We start from the raw sequence: 13,332 nt of genomic DNA on the forward strand, positions 1-13,332 counted from the left end.
TCTGTCCACTGATTGTAAGAGTTTGAATATGGATCGTTCTCATTTTCTGTGAATTGATACACAAGTGGTCCATCTTGCTCTTCCATTATCTTTATTGATGGCTTGGCATTTGGCATGCTGTCAACAAATTGCCTGACACACTCTGCCAATTCAACAAGTTTGTCATCTAGAGAAGATCTTTGTGGCACACTTGGCTATTCAAAGGGCTCTTGATTACCCATCCAAATAGAATTAGGCTGCTCAGTCCACTGTGGATTGTAAAATTCTGCAGAGGGATCACACCTAGGCATTTGAGAGTTCCTTGTAGTGATATAATTCTGCTCAAATTCCCTTGATGTTAATGATTCTCACAAAGGCAGTCCTTGTGGTGGTGCAAATCTAAGAGGCACGAATATCATCTTTGCACAACTCTCAAAATCAACAAAAAGTAACCTACAAAAATAAAAATAAATTCAACAAATAAAAAGAATATATACAAAAATAATTAACTAAGAATATGATAAACACAATTTATTTAAAACAATCCCTAGCAACGGCGCCAATTTCTTAATAGGATTTTTACTACCTGCAAAAGTAAGGATAAAAACACTTAAAAATACTTGCAAGAGTACAAGGTTGTCGTAGTATAGCAACTCAAGCAAGGTCGTTTTCCACAGGAATTGAATGAATAATTTATATTTAAACTAATTCTTAATTAATTATTTAGAACAAAGTTTGGTAAAAGTTGATTTTGAATTTAAAAATAATAAAAACGAATTTAATTAAAAAGGTTAAAGAAATTAGCAAAGTAAAGAAAACAAAGGAAAATGCTTTGAAAACCAAATTGTAAAAGCCTAGGGTTCCGCCGTCCCCTTACAATCCTATGCAATTTTACCAATTACTTATGAATTTCTACATACATGCTTTGAAGGTTAGATTTTCCTAATACATATTTTCCTCGTGATGTTCAAGTGAAAACGTATATCTAACATGCAACCCGTCTGTGATGTTTAGATCAAATATAAACATGCAAGACTTATTAAGCTTTGTGAAAACCCTTTGAAAAACCATGCAACCCTTAAAAGCGTGATGTTCGCCTTAAGTGGACTTACAATTACTAATCACAAGAAGCCCTCTTCAATTTTGAGGGTGATGTTCCAACAGAAATTGCATCAAATTACTTGTCTAAAAACCCTAATGGTCGCGAATCACTAAGACAATTAGATAGTTTAATTACGGTAATTAATAATTCGAAGCAAGCAAGCATGCATCCATTCATAAGCAAATTAATAAAATCACATATTCATGTTAAGGCTTGTGGTTTCGCCCTAGTAAACGAAAATTAGGTACGAACAACTATAAAAACTAAAGAAAATATATTAACTAGAAAAAGGATTGAAAACACCATGTAGGTAAAAAGTCTGAAGTTCTCCAAAATAATGCATGCCTTCTACCCCAAATCCTAATGGCTAAAAAGCCTTATTTATACAACTCCAAATTAAAACCCTCATAGAAAAGGTTTTATAAAAACTACGAAATAAAATAATAAAAAGATAATTGGGAATTACATTCCTATTCGGACTAGGAAATCTGCCCAGCAAAGAGATAGTCACATTTCTGGACCTTCAGGGTTTCAAAACAGGCCCAAAATGACTCAAATTAGAGATTAGGACCCCCTCTTCAAGTTCCAAGAAGAGCCTGAGTCCAAAATCCATAATCTTCCAGCCCAAAAGTTGCAAATAAGCTCTGCACCCCAATTTGACAGCACTGCACGCTGGTAATTCTCCACGATCAGATGTTTCAGGATAAAATTATGAAATTTTAAGACAACCTTTGATGCGAACATTATACGCACACAAATTAAACCCTCTTTTTGTCAATTGTAGTGAAGAATGTAAGTAGGGATCGTTCTGGACCGGGGATTATGAGGGATTGTTAATCACTTGGATTTGACTCAAAAACGTAAAAACACAAACTAAATTGATTTCTAATGACTAAGATTAAACAAAATATGGGGGGATTGGTTTTGGACGAATTTAAACTAAAATGGATAGATTGTAAAGAAAACAAATTGTAAATATGACTTTGATGGAATTGAATGGATGGGAAGCTAGCTAAGGGGTTCATCTCCACACATGTTATACTTGCACACAAAACGATTTCTAATTGCTTTTCAATAAACCATGAATTCTCAACACCCCGGGTTAATTAGGTCCGCTTAAATTAACCATCAAGTTTTCCTTAAGTTAATGAATTGGATGATTGCATACGACAACCCAAAGCATTCCCCACAAGTTCCCTACATGAATTGCATAATAGAGATACAAGCAAGAATCATTAAGTTCTTTGAAAACCATAAGCATTGACGAGGCATTCGTCACTATGAATTGCATGAAACTTATGCCAAGAATTTACTTAACGCGATTGTTTATAAGCAACCTCCACTACTTGTGAATATAAGTTCATAACTATTAGGTGAAACTCACTTATATTCTAGCGTCATATTCATGCATGAAAATTAAGCGTGCACTCTCAATAAACATACATAAATAGGTTATCAATCAAATGGTTAAACAAATTGAATCCACAACTTATGAAACGCAATTAGAAGTAATCAAATCATATTGCAAGCATAAACATGTATTTCGAATCCCCCCCTAGCCAAGGGGGGTTTAGTTCCTCATACGTACAAGACTAAGAGAATTGAAATTAAACATTGAAATCGAGGAAAAGCAACACCTAAAAATTCCAACAACTCAAACTTGAATTGTATGAACGTTTAGGCACTCTTCTCCTCCTCTTTGTTGTGGCATAAGGTCTAAAGATAGGTTTTGGATTGGTGTTTGTATGGAGGAATGGTTGGATAGTGTTTTGGAGGGTTGGGGAGTGGTGGAAATGGAAGAGGAGAATGATAGAAATGGAAGGGAACCCACGACAAGGCTTATTTCAGGATGTGTTATGTGTTGTGTTGTGTATAAATGGAGGTGTGGAATGAATGAATTGTGTGATGGGATTGCATGGTTTTATAGGGAGAGAATGGGTGAGAATGTGAGAGAATGTGGTTGCAATGCATGTGAAAAACAGCTAGGAAAGTGGGTGGAAAGCTGGAATTGCACAAGGGGAATGCATGTGCACGGCAATGAGTTATTTTTGGGTGATGAGTGCATGTGTTGGCTGATTTATTGAAGGGAATGCATGTGAGTGACAACTAGGGTGAATGATGATGAATGCATGTGAAATGAAGAGTGAATGGTGGCTGCAATGATGAAGAAAAGCTGGAAATGTTAGGGGGGAAAGCTGGAAATGAATGGTTAGGTACGGCTTAGGGTTGTTTGGTGTTGGAAATGCATGTGTTTGCATGTGAATTAAAACTAGAGTAAATGATGATGAATGCATGTGGATTAAAGAAGGAGAATGTGGTGTAATGATGAAGTGGAATGCTGAAAATGTAAGGGGATGCACGGCTAAGGGTTGTTGATTGTGTGAAGTGTGTGTGGATGGTGGTTTTGCATGGCTTTGATGGATTGTTTGATTGGGCTAGAGGTTTTGCATGGCTCAAAGGATTGTTTGATTGGGCTAGGCCCTTTGTTTTATGTCCAAAGTGCATACAAGGCTTTCAAATTCGTCCAACACTTTGGCTCCAAGCATATGCTATCCATTCCAAGCCCAATTTTGCTCCAAAATGCTCCAAAATGCATCTTTTTGCTTCATTAGCCATATGAACCTAAAAACACACGAAAATGGCTTAAACTACTAAAACAACTAGGAATTAACAATATAAATGCACGAAAACAAGCTAAGTAAGTCGCCTAAATATGCTCCTATCAACCTTCTTGACAGATTCACGAACCCGGTCCACTTGGAATCACTAAAAAATTCCACTGTTTGATTACTTTACGCTCAAAACAAGTTTGCATGTCCTACATTAAAAACATATAACAAAGCATCAAAATCTCACCCAAATAATAACCAAAATATACCAAGAATAGGAAATAATATATAATATAAAATCAACTCATCAACGTTCATCTCCTTTGAGGATCTTTGCCCCTATAGCTTGATACTGATTCGGCGTATCTATATTCTCACGAATATAGTTAAGGTAGCCAAACCTGGTGCAGGAGATCCTGAACTTTGCAATGAACTAAACAACCTTGTCTTTAGGTTCCTAGAACCTAGGCTGAGAGGTGTTCCTTCCTTACCCGTAGTCGCTCGTGCAGAAGTCAACAACGCATTCAACACCACCACTACATCTATTCTACTCACCTGACAAAGCTTCGTTGGGAGTTGGCATGCCCGCATTCACAAGAAGGACGTAGATAACTCATTACTTGGCATGCGCGACAAGTAGGCTTTGTAACTTTTAGGGTCAACACTAACAAAATCAATGATGGAAAATTAAAAAAAAAATATTGATGATATATAAAAGTAAAAAACAGAGACATAAGTTTCAATCTTATCAATAAAGTCACATTTGAATTTTGTACTTTGGTTAAAGTTTTACATTATTATTACGCATTTTGACATACAATAAACTTAACATATAAATGACTTTGGATAGAATCCTCTATTTGAACTTATTGTGTCTCAGATTCAAATCTTTCTACATCTTAGAGTACTAATTGTAATAAAACAAATTATACTCACTTAAAAGTTTTTGTAAACACGAGAAATTCCTGAAACAAGCGACAAGAATACGTGTACAAAATATATTTTTTGTATTAATGATTTTGGGGTTACAATCTCTTTGTAATTTGATCCTCTGATTCTATCTTCGTAGGATGTGGGTTTGTGGATGAGTTGTTGATCCAAAGGGCCGTCGGGGCTTGATCTAAGGATGAACAGTTGATGAATGGATCTTCAAGGGGCGTTGGGCTTGATCTTGAAGAATGGGTGTATGAGTTTGTTGAGGTTGTTGATCCAAAGGGGCCGTTGGGGCTTGATCTTAGGATGAACGGATGATGAGCGATGAACACTTTCTTCAAGGGCCGTCGGGGCTTGATCTTGAGTTGGTTGGAGTTCTTCAAGGGCCGTCGGGGCTTGATCTTGAAGGTTGATGGATGAGCGGATCTTCAAGGGCTTCTGGGCTTAATCTTGAAGGTTGATTGGATGTATGGATTTGTTGAGGTTGTTGATCCAAAGGGGCCGTTGGGGCTTGATCTTGGGATGAACGGATGATGAACGATGAACACTTTCTTCAAGGGCCGTCGGGGCTTGATCTTGAGTTGGTGGAAGTTCTTCAAGGGCCGTCGGGGCTTGATCTTGAAGGTTGATGGATGAGCGGATCTTCAAGGGCTTCTGGGCTTAATCTTGAAGGTTGATTGGATGTATGGATTTGTTGAGGTTGTTGATCCAAAGGGGCCGTTAGGGCTTGATCTTGGGATGAACGGATGATGAACGATGAACACTTTCTTCAAGGGCCGTCGGGGCTTGATCTTGAAGGTTGATGGATGAGCGGATCTTCAAGGGCTTCTGGGCTTAATCTTGAAGGTTGATTGGATGTATGGATTTGTTGAGGTTGTTGATCCAAAGGGGTCGTTGGGGCTTGATCTTGGGATGAACGGATGATGAACGATGAACACTTTCTTCAAGGGCCGTCGGGGCTTGATCTTGAAGGTGGATGATGAACGATGAACACTTTCCTCAAGGGCCGTCGGGGCTTGATCTTGAAGGTGGATTTGACGAAGAACGAAGATTGCTTTCTTGATCCTTCGGGATTTGCTTGAGAGCTTTAGAGTTTCAAAGCTTTTTCCTTTCTTCCTTTCTTTCTTTCTTCCTTCTCCCCTTTTTTTTTTTTTATGAATGTCTTTGGCCTCCTATTTATAGAATTCCAAAACTTGATTTTTGGATTTAAATAATCAGATGAAATAAATCATTTCTGCCAGGTATTGACACGTGTCCTATTTGATGACTTTTCCAATTTATTTCGATTTTTCGTTGAGTCACACGCTACATGTAAAATTTATGTGATACGTGAGCGTTGAAATTTTAATTATTGGTCAACATTCATTTCACCGAAATTTTGATGTCTACAAATGCCCCCACTTCAAGGCGCGTCATAGACATGTGCTTGTCACGTGTAGAAGATGCGTTTTGAAGTCCCTTAATGTAGATGTCAACCCAAGGGCCGTCGAGGCTTGATCTTGAATTGGGCTGGAAATTTCTTCAAGGGCCATCGAGGCTTGATCTTAAGTTAGACTGGAAGATTTTCTGGTTTCCTCCAATCGTTGATTTTCCGCAGGCTTAATCTTGAACTGGGCTGGAAGATTCTTTTGGTCTCCTCCGAAGGTCTGAACTTACCCCTTTTATCTGGAGTTGAATTTGATTCAAGGGTGGTGAACACTTGATTTTGAATCGGACTTGTGATTTCTTCAAGGGCCATCGAGGCTTGATCTTGAACTGGGCTGGAGGATTCTTTTGGTCTCCCCCTATCGTTGATTTTCCTTTGTGCTACTCTTAAACTGGGCAGCAGGATTCTTTTGGTCTTCCCCGAAGGTCTGAGCTTACTCCTTTTTTTTTGTTTCTTTGTTCAATCTCTCGTATTGAAGAGGGTTAGAGGATAGCTCAGCATATGCAGTTGTAGCTTGTCTCCACATGCTTCAATGCATCATTTTCACTTGCCTTACTTGCTCCCCTTTGCAGAAGTGGTATTTCCTTATGCAGGTTTAGCATCTTCTCTTGTACTATTTGTTCCTGATGCAGGAGTTGAATGCAAACCTTGCATTTGAATGGACCATCACTTCTTGGTGGCAGCGCAAGTTTGAGTGGAGGTTCCGACATATTATTTTCTCTGTCCTTGTCCTGGCAGATGAGAACAAGGGCAAAGGAAAAGATAGGGGAAAAACATGATATGAGATACCTTTGCTTTCGCCCTTGATGATATGAGATACTTTTGCCTTGGTGTCATTTGTTTGCAAGGGTATTCCCGGAGAGGAAGAAAACTGAGCATCTTGAGATGCTTTGCTGGGAGTGTACTCTCGGAGGTGAGGAAGAGTTGGGCATTTTTTTTTCTTGTTTGCAGGTTTGTCTTGCCATAAAAGATGAAGGTCGACATATATAGGGATTTCCCAATAGCAAGTGGTTGTACTGTTCTTTTACCTTTGTCGACAAACGTTTTGATCCCGCAAATCCGGCTTTTTGAAATAGTGACGACTCTTCGGTCTTTGAATACGCCTCTTTGATTTCTGAACGACGCCTCTTCGATTTCTGAACGAGCGTCTCTTTTGACAAAGTGGCACGCGTTTTCTGAAAAGCAGAGAAAGCGTCGCCGAACTTTGCGCTTATCAGCTAAAGATGTGTAGCTGCGATGATGACCTCCACGTGATCTTTTGACAAAGTGGCACCCGTGCTCTGAAAAGCCGCGAAAGCGGCGCCAGCCTCCACGTGTTTTCAACTTTGTCGGAGATCTTTTGACAAAGTTGAACGCGTTTTCTGGAAAGCCGAGAAAGCGTCGCCTAACTTACGCCGGAAAATCCAACTTTTGAGATTTGCAGAGCGATGTCTCTTCACTTTTGAATAAGCGGCCCTTCGATTTCTGAACCAACGCCTCTTTGATTTCTGAGCAAGCGCCTCTTCCTTTTTATAGAGGTATTGATCACCTGTAACATGCATACTTTGAAGGTTGCTCATTCCTGAAAATCATCTCCGGCCTTTTGAGTTTTAACTCCATCCACCCATCTCTTTTAACACCTTTGAAAAATGGCTAACCCATCGAACCTTAGCTTAGAATTGAGTCTCAGCAGTGATCCGGTTGCGCCGCTTCAAGGTAATGTATGGTGTCCTTCTTTCTTATCTTCTAACGGTCCTCTTACAGGTGAAGACTCCGTGATGCAGGACGCCACAACAGCTACAATAGTAGCTAGGAACCTCCTCACTCCAAAAGATAGTAGGCTGCTGTCAGGACGGTCCGATGAGTTGGCCGTTCAAGAGTCCCTCGCTCTTAGCGTTCAGTGTGCGGGCTCTGTGTCCAACATGGGCCAACGCCTGCTTGCTCGGTCCCGTCAGGTGGAATCATTGATGGCAGAGGTGGAAGATCTTAAGCAGGAGATTAAACAGCTTAAGTACGAGAATAGAAGTTTGCATGTGCTTGCAAATAACTATTCGTTGGGCATGAAGAGGAAGCTTGATGAGATGCAAGAATCTCAAGGTCGCATTCAAAGTGACCGTCAAAGGCTTGCGTCTTTCTTCCAGAGGCACATTTTTCCGGCGTCATCAAGCGTTCCACCAAGTATTGGGGCCTCGAATGATCTATCTTCGTTGCTTCCCGCTCCTGGAGTTTGGCCAAGTAGTGGGGCTTCACGTGAACAACCTTTGTGAAAGCTCCATCTTTCTCTTTCTTTGTTAGAAACTTTTTTTTTTTTTTTTTTTTTTTTCCGCACTTGTAATTTCTCGAAAATCAATGAACATGCTTCGTTTTATTTAGTATATTGTGCTAAATACAGATAAAACATATACATCACCGTCCATCACCATTTTTTTTTTCTTTTCTTTGCTTTCGGTGGCGCTGATCCACCATTCATTTATATATATATATATATATATATATATTTCAGATGGTGCCAGAAGCACCACCATCGTTTTTTTCTTTCTTTTTTATTATATATATATATATTTATTTTTATTTTTATTTTATTTTATTTTATTTTTTCACATGGTTCCAAAAGCACAATCATTGTTTTTATTATACATATATATATATATATATATATATATTTTTTTTTTTTATTATTCTTTTGAAAGATGCTTCCAGCATCATCATTGATTTTTTTTTTTATTATTATTCTTTTGAAATATGCTTCCCGGCATAATCATTGCTACTTTTTTTTTTTTTTTTTTTTTTTTTTTTCTTTTTTTTTTTTCTTTATAAGGCCATCTGCAAGGCTGAGTTCGTGGGTGAAAACCCAGGCCGAGTCCGAGAGAAGACGGAGGAGATCTTTGGGTGTGAGTTGACAAACTTTGATTTTGTCAATCACATTCAAAGGCAGCAGCAGAGGCAAGCAGACGGACGAGATCTTTGGGTGTGAGTTGACAAACTTTGATTTTGTTGAGCACATTCAAAGGCAGCAGCCATGGCGGAGGTGCAGAAGCAAGGCGTCGAGCTTCACGATCGGCTAGTCGTTTGACAGCGGTCACTGAAGTTTCTTCGCCGATTTTGATCATGGTGGCCAGGGTGACGAGCTCAAAGTAGTGCAAGGCGTCAAGCCTGAAGTGGAGGAATTGCAGCAAATGGTGGCGATCCTCGTCGGTCTCGCGGGGGAAGTGAAGGTGTTGCAGCAGCGTTGAAGCAAGAGAAGAGTGGGCAGGTTGCGTGGATTTGTTGCTCAGCATGCCTAAACGTGGTGGTGCTTTCCAAGCACGGGTTCAAGCCTTCAACTTCAACTTTGGCGTCGCTTTGGGCATCCACGATCTTCTTCCTGGTAACCTTTCTACAGAAACCGAGTTTTTAATGACCTCATTATGGTGGATAGGAACTTTTGAAAGCGATGGCTTCGCGGGGAGGTTCAAGTCAACGCCTAGTTGCTGCCGGCCTTCTGGGATCTGCTGCATGCACAAAAGAAGGAGTTCCTAGAGTGACATGTGGTTGAAGACGCGGGAGTTGTGAAGTTTGGACGGAGAGCACGAAGGCTTTGGGCGAGCTGGAACTGCTGTTTGGAGGTAGTACAAAGCGTCGATCCTCTCGACCAGCTAGTTGTTTAAAGGCGGTCACTGACTTTGGAGAACCCACCGAATCTCGCTGACTGTGGACCTTTGCAACCCTCAGAAAGAAGAAACATACCCACATCATGCACGTCATTCCTCCGACAGTTTCAACGCATTCAGGAACTTGACCGAGTCTCACAAACTCAAACAACTTCAGCCTCTTGTCATTAGCTCAGATGCTGTTGCACAGTCTGCCACTTCTACCTGGAAAGACGTCTCTATCCCAAGTCTTGACACCAGCAACTCTGCCATCGGCGAAGTGGGGCACCCCTACGACGACGTCATCGTGATCCAGCCAGGAAGATTCTTGACGAGTCCTTCATTTGTGTTCTCGCGGACTCTAGCTGCAGTAGGGTTTCACTAACCATTGCTTGTGCTTCGGATTCCTTACAGTCCTTTAATTGTGTTTTCATGTTCTCCACAAGAGAAAGTGTTTCAGCCAAGTTTTCTTTAAAGATTTGAAGCTCAGCATTTGTTGACTTGCATGCTTTATCTGATCAGCCTCAGATGCAGCCACCACTTCAAGCTGCGCCTTAAGCCTCTCAATCTCATCAACAGCAGATGCCAAGGCAGCTGAGTCAACTGAGTACGTGCTGCTTTGCTTTGGCGGCTGCTGTTGCTGCTGGGTTTGTTGGAGGATTCGAAGCGAGGACCAAGGAGTCTACCGCGACCGCCACCAGGTCTCAAACTCAACACCGAGAGAAGCCACTTCATGTCCCCAATCGAAGATTCCAGGAGGTTCGAGACTTTTCTGAAATCAGCAGTGGTGGTGATGGAGAACACCTGCCGGAGGACCCCACTGTGCTTGCATTTCCGGACCAGGGTCAACGCCCGCTCAAGGTTCTTCACCACGTTGGCGACGATTCGGCGGACGGGCCGCTCGTAGAGGGACTGAGTGAATAATCCGGGAGAGAGAGAGAGAGAGAGAGAGAGCGGTACACTGCAGTCGGTGAAGATGGCGGTGCTGAGGTCGAAGGTGAGGTCCCAGGAGCTGACGCACGAGCCGGGACTCACTGAATCGGGGTTGAGTGAGTTCTTGAACTCCTTGAGAGCTTCAATGTCGGCCCAGAAAGTCTTGGATTCTGCTAAAAGTTGCAAACTTGCAGCTGAAATTATCAAAATAATCAGGGAGAACAGAGACAAATTGTGTATTTGAACACCCATTTGGTGGTTTTTTTTTTTTTTTGTTGAAATTTGATCAGTGCGAGTGGCTTGGATCTGGAGATCTGAGAGGGACTTTGTGATTTTTGGTTTAGGGAAGGAGAGGAAGTTGATTTGAGTGATGGGTGTCCTGGAGCCGATGGGCTTTGAGAGCTGGGCCCGGATTTGTAGCTGGGCTCGCTGGCTTTGGAAAGAGGAGTAGAAGGTTTTGGAGCCGGCCTCCTTTTTTTTTTTTATATATTTTTTTTTTATTTTTTTTTTGATAGAGAATATAAATATATTTTGTTTTTTTTTAATACATAGTAACATATGTATATTTTTTTTTTCTTTTTTTTTGATAGAGAATATATATATATATATTCTCTAATACATAGTAACATATGTATTTTTTATTTTTTATTTTTTATTTTTTTTTGAAACCAACAACATGTAATTTTTTTGTACAAAGAACGTAATAATATTGACTTTCTTTAATGAAACATTTATTTATTTATTTTGATGTGACTGTACTTGAAGTTTTGAAGTTTCAAGTTGCCTACGTACTCTTCCAAAGAAGAGATCAAGTCATAACGTAGTTCAAATGAGTGATGGTTTTGATGATGATTTTGATGATGATTTTGATGATGATTTTGCCGTACACAGTTTATGCTCTTGCGGGCCAGGAGCGTCTTGGTGCCGTTTGCATTTTCAGCTCATGCAGGCAAGGAGCGTTTGTTGTCGCCTTTTATGCTCGTGCGGACAAGGAGCTTTGGTTGTCGCCTTTTAGGCTCGTGCGAACGAGGAGCTTTTTTTTTTTTTTTGAATTTGTCAAACGATCTTAGAGGGGCATTCCTTGCAATCTTCATAGCAAGGAGTCTTGACTGAGTGATTGAAGAAGTCTTTGGGGAAGAAATCGCGCATTGTGATGGCAACGGACGATCTTTGTGTCATAACTTCATCATCCTCAATACTTTCATGTAGCTTTGAAGGTTGACGGTGGCTGCTTTGCCCCCTTTCCGATTGGCGAACTTGTGGAGGAGGCCTATGTTTCTTGTGCACTTTCTTTGGAGTGACATAAGTCCATCCTTCAACTTCACTTGACTTGACTGACATGGTTTTGGAGCATGCCCCCAGCGGTTGAGGTGAAGATTTTGAGTTCAAAGAGCCAGAAGTGACGGTGGTATAATTTGTCTTCACCATATCATTAAGATCTAGCTCGATGATCCCTTTCTGAGCCAACTTCATGATGAGATCTTTTAGCACAAAGCACTTTTCCGTCGGATGACTAATGAAGCGGTGGAATTTGCAGTACCTTGGACTGTCAGTACGGTTCATCTCTTCTGGCCGTTTGCACTCAGGTAGGTCGATCACCTTTTTGTCAAGCAAGTCTTTCAACATGGCAACCACGTCAGAGTCGGGGAATGGATAAGTCTTCTCCTCAAGCTCCTTCAAAGTGCGTCTACGTATCTCTTGATCACGAAAAGCTTCGGTTTGAATCGCCTTGCTTCGTGTAGGGATTTTGACTGGAGTTGTGTTGACCGTCATTGCTTCCTTGGTGGGTTTCCACGTAGCCTTATCCATCTTTGGCCCCAAAACTTTGTTATTCTTGTAGTCGGCGATCTGTTCTTTCTTCCCATGACGGGTGATGCTTAACTCCATATCATGGGCGCGGGTGGCTAGCTCCTCGAATGTTCGTGGTTTGATGCCTTGAAGGATGTAGTGTAGTCCCCACTGCATGCCTTGAACGCACATCTCAATGGCAGAGGTTTCAGAAAGCCGATCTTTGCAATCCAGACTTAAGGAGCGCCATCTATTTATGTAGTTGACGACAGGTTCATCTCTCCACTGTTTCGTACTGGTCAGCTCTAGCATGCTTACAGTACGACGAGTGCTGTAGAAACGGTTGAGGAATTCCCTTTCTAGCTGGTCCCAACTGTTGATAGACTCAGGTTCGAGGTCAGTGTACCAGTCAAAAGCGTTACTTTTCAGCGAACGCACGAACTGTTTGACAAGGTAGTCTCCCTCTGTCCCAGCATTGTTGCAAGTTTCAATGAAATGGGCGACATGTTGCTTCGGGTTGCCTTTTCCATCGAACTGCATGAATTTTGGGGGCTGATAACCCCTTGGCATCTTCAAAGCATCAATCTTCTTGGAGTAAGGCTTTGAGTATAGTACGGAGTCATGCGAGCTTCCTTCGTACTGTGTCTTGATAGTGCTTACAATCATCTCCTGTAGTTGCTGGATAGAGAGAGATCCCATGGACGCCGTTGCTTAGTCTAGCTTCGGCTTCTCTTCGACTTTCTCCGCTGGTGGCTCCTCTTCTTCGTCGCCTTCTTTCTTTAATAGGCCAACAATTGGGTCGACTTTCATGTCGGGCATCGCATCTAGTTGGTTGACGAGTGCGGCAATCTGCAAGTCCTTCTCTTCCACAGTCCGTGTGAGCTTTGCAATTGCTTCATTCATCTGAGCTAGCTGCTCCTCGATTGAAGTTGCTCCAGTGGTCATGACTTGCAT

The sequence above is a fragment of a genome, unplaced genomic scaffold (assembly GCF_019419815.1).
Source record: "Pyrus x bretschneideri cultivar Hongxiangsu unplaced genomic scaffold, Pyrus_bretschneideri_v1 Contig42, whole genome shotgun sequence".
Taxonomy (NCBI): Eukaryota; Viridiplantae; Streptophyta; class Magnoliopsida; order Rosales; family Rosaceae; genus Pyrus; species Pyrus x bretschneideri.